The sequence below is a fragment of the Neophocaena asiaeorientalis genome, unplaced genomic scaffold, assembly GCF_003031525.2.
Source record: "Neophocaena asiaeorientalis asiaeorientalis breed wild unplaced genomic scaffold, Neophocaena_asiaeorientalis_V1.1 scaffold659, whole genome shotgun sequence".
Classification (NCBI taxonomy): domain Eukaryota; kingdom Metazoa; phylum Chordata; class Mammalia; order Artiodactyla; family Phocoenidae; genus Neophocaena; species Neophocaena asiaeorientalis.
In genome coordinates this window covers 22155-26315 of record NW_020173776.1, presented here as the reverse complement: position 1 = coordinate 26315, position 4161 = coordinate 22155, and the positions used below count along the sequence as shown (strand labels likewise).

The following is a 4161-nucleotide window of genomic DNA, read 5'->3' as shown; positions in this document are numbered from 1 at the left end:
CCCCGTACTCAAAAAAAAAAAAAAAAAAAAAAAAAATCACATGTTTATACCCCCCATATAAACATGTGATTCAATGAATGAATAAAATACACCAGTGTGATTTACAACAGCGAAGACATAGAAGCAACCTAAGTGTCCATCAACAGATGAATGGATAAAGAAAATCTGGTGTATATATACAATGGAATATTACTCAGCCATAAAAAGAATGAAATATTACCATTTGCAGCAACATGGATGGACCTAGAGATTACTATATTAAGTGAAGTAAGTCAGACGGAGAAAGACAAATATTATATGATATCACTTATATGTGGAATCTAAAGAAATAATACAAATGAACTTATTTATAAAACAGAAACAGACTCACAGACATACAAAACAAACTTATGGTTACCAAAGGGGAAAGGGGGGGAGGGATAAATTATGAGTTTGAGATTAACAGATACATACTATTGTATATAAAATAGATAAACAACAAGGACTTACCATATAGCACAGGGAACTATATTCAATATCTTATAATAACCTATAATGGAAAAGAATCTGAAAAAGAATATATACACACACACACATATATATATATATATATATATATAAAACCAAATCACTTTACTGTACACCTGAAACTAATACAATATTGTAAGTCAACTGTACTTCAATAAAAAAAAAATACATCAGTGTGTTGTAGGTCAGGATTAGGAGGGTAGGAAGCAGGTTATTCCAGAGCTCTGTGGTGGAGGTGGAACCACTGGAAATGAGGCTGCAAGGCCAGATCACCAAGGATTTTATATGCTTTGCCATGGGGTTTGGATCTTATCCTGAAAGCAAAGGAGGGCAGAAAGGAAGTAGAAAAGGATTCGAAGCTGGGATGGGCTTTGAAGTTGGAGTGTGGTGGCATGATTATATTTGTGTTTTAGCGACAACTCTGGCTTCTGGTGTAAAATGGATGAGGAGAGGATATTTGGAAGGCCAGCCAGGAGGGTGCAAGGCTAGAGGCAAGCGGCCCGGTTAGGAGGCTCTTTGGCAGTTGTGCAAACAGGATGGGGGCCGGAGCAAGGCAGTGGTAGCAAGCAGAGATGGAGAGAGATTTAGGACAGAAGGAGCAGGCAAAGAGGTCTCAGTAGAAGAGAGTGAAATTAGTACCCCCGCCCCCAAGCAAAACCCAATGACATTTACCAGCTAATCAAGTAGAAAACAGACCCTTGTGGTAGCAGCAGCAGTGAGAAGTAGCCCCGGGGTGAGTTGACAATAAATCTAATATGCATCAGCCATGTGATATGGCAGTCAGGAAAGCAAATGCCATCCTTAAGAAGCTAGAGTAGAAGAGTCTAGTGGCTGGACAAGGGACACGATCAGGCAGAAGCGTCTGTGCCCTGGGGTTGGGGCGATGGGGGGGGAGGTTAGACTCAGTTCCTTCTTTCTACTTTTGAAAGATATAAGGGAATTGGCTTCAACTCAAAGCAGAGCCTTGAACCCAGGTCTTTGGAGCAGACTCTAGTCTGGAAGAATTATGGGGCCGGAAGACTTGTCTTCAAATTGTTGGACCACCATGGGGAAGAGGGGCAAAGCTGGCTTTGCGTGAAGTTACCAGAGGGCCGGTTTCACTCAGCCTCAAGCCACGAGGCAGAGACCCAAGCGGTGGTCTGTGGAGCCAATGAGTCCTTGTCATTGGAAGTTGTTCTGACTAGAGGGCAGGGACCCTGTACGTGGGAGAACAAAACCAAAAGCCCAAAGCAAAAACAACCAGTTCGAGGATAGAGTCAGTCGGTGACCTTCGAGGTTCTTGCTGACCCTGTGATGTGGAAGTGCTGGCCAAGCGCGTGTACATTTCTCAGCAGTCCTGCCTCAGGGATGAGGTGGATAACGGTACCGCTCTCGTTCGCTTTCTTATACTACTTTATTCAAAGCAAATAGGTCATGTGGAAGTCGGCAGACCAGGTGAGTTGCAGCCTCTAAATCACTGTAATTCCGTCCAGGGGTGGGGTGTGGGGGGAGCCTGGCAAAGCCTTGCAGCCGTCAAGAGCAACCGCGCAGTGGGATAAACTTTGGCTGGGGCTTTGCCGCGCGAGAGGGGCGGGGTTACTTGAATGGGTCCTCAGGAGAAGGCGATTGGTCCCGGGGGAATCGAAGGGGCGGGACTAGTCTATTGTTGCCATTGGTCCTGCGGGCAAGTTGAGGGATGGCAGCGAGGGGGGCGGAGCCCGCGAGGGGAGGCAATTGACTTGGCGAGAGCCCACCGAGGGGAGCTAGAGGGCGGGCCGGCGGGCGAGCCCACAGCCAGGAGCCGGGAGCTGGGAGTCGGCAGCCTGGAGCCGGGAGTCAGCTGCGCGAGCTCGCCAGGGCCGCAGCGTGGCGAGGGGCGCACGGGGCGTTGGCACCCGGACGCGCGCCTGCGTCGCCGACTTGGATGCGGCGGGGACGATTCTGCGCCCCGTGCGCTCGACGCGAGCCATTCAACAGCTGGCTTCGCGGGCTACAGTCGCAGGGAGCGACTGGGAGGTTTGCAGGTTGAGACTGCGGCGACTGGAAAGAGGCGGCCGCTGCGGCAGTCCGGGTACCCCAGCGGAGACCCGAGTGGAGACAGCGGCTTCCCAGGCTCCCGGTAAATGCCCTCCGCTCTGCTTGCAGAGCAGCAGCCACGTCCCGCTGCGTCTCGGCCGCCTGGCCGGCCTGGCCTATGGGAGCTGGGTGCTTGCAGACAGGGCTACTCCGGACACTTGGCGGAGACTGGGGAGGGGATGCTCAGGAGACCCGGGTCGCTCCGCCAGCCCCTTCAGAGTCAGAGTTTCCAGAGATGCACCTGGGCTCTTCCCCTGGTCCTCTCTCTTCACCCTAGACCTTGCCGCAAGTCCCCCGGTCCTGGCGCCGCACTAGGGGGCGCTCTGGCACCCACTCAAGGGCTCGCTTCGGCCGCCGCTCCCGCCGAGGTCACTCGAGGCATTCCCCTGGGGTACCGCCATTCCCCTGGCGGTGGCATCCCGTTAACGGGAACTGAAGGTGCCCTCCTGTTTGGTCCACACGCCACGGGCCGGGCGCTCCGCTTCCCCGCCTGCTCCTGTGCACTCATCCAATTAATCAGCAGCAGGGCCCCGCCGCCCCCGCTGCCCTGTGACCTGGTCCTTGGCTTCAGGGATTTGTCGAGAGTCTCGCTTGAGGTTTCCAGCGCGGGTGGAATAAAACTGTTCCCAATCTGACTGGGGTAGCAGGGCTCACCCACGGTCACGGGGTCCTGAGCTTGCTTCCAGGGAGGAAGCAAGTTGGAGAGGCCCATGCTGTAGGAGAAACTGCCATCCCCGAATGCGGGGCAACCAGGTAGTCTTGGTCCTTGGGACTCGCATCTTCTTTACATTTGGTCTCCTGCATTTTGCGCTTTTTTTAAAAGCCAGCCACTACCGGAGAACTTTTGAATGCTGCTAACTCCGAGGAGTGAGATTTATTGGAACACCGGGTTCCAGCATGAGGACTGGTTACCCTTTGGACTTTTTCACTTTCTCTGTGTCTTTTCTAGATTGAGAATAAGGTCTCAAAGATCAGGCCCATTTTTCCCTGTTCTTCTACCTGCCTCTGATCTAACTTTGGAACTTCATGCTGTTGAGAGAGGAAACTTGTGCAGGGATAGGGCTCACTCTTCATGCTGAGAAAACCACTTTGGGATCTCTCCAGTTCTGAATTTTTTATTTGCTTTTTAAAGAATGTGGCATTCCAGTAGTAACATTGTTCTGTGCCCTGTTTCTTTGTTTGGGAGGGAGTCCCTCAAAGCATGGAGTGACTTGAAGCATGGAGTAATGGTACATGAAGATATTTTTACTTTGGCTCTTGTTAAACACAGAGAAAGTGGCAAGTGGAATAGGCCCGCTGGCATGGGTGCCCAGGGGATGCCAGCTATCATGTATATCAGAGGATGGGTAGGGCTGACTGGAGGTGGGGTAACATGGTGGGGAGGGGCAGAGCCAGCAGAGACCATCTTGGCTCCTGTGATGGGGCATGAGATTTCCATGTAGTCCCAGCCAAAGAGCACACCTGCCGTGTGGCCCATTTGTCTGGGTTCCCTGTCATACACTCATGCAAAGAGAGTGGGCTTTGACCGGCTTCATGTGTCATCTTCAGCATCAGAAGGAAAGGCGAGGCGCAGAGAGTTGGGGATGTGAAGGTAATGGT

The 4161-nt window shown here is 51.6% G+C and overlaps 1 protein-coding gene across 1 annotated transcript in view; it reads left to right on the top strand.

Annotated features, from left to right (window-relative positions):
- Positions 1-2409: 2409 nt before the first annotated feature.
- LOC112404040 (A-kinase anchor protein 17B-like) overlaps positions 2410-4161 on the top strand; it is a gene marked incomplete at its 3' end in the record, with an annotated part of 20894 nt that continues 19142 nt past the window's right edge. Inside the window, exon 1 of the mRNA XM_024751852.1 lies at positions 2410-2605. The remainder of the gene's footprint in view (positions 2606-4161) is intronic.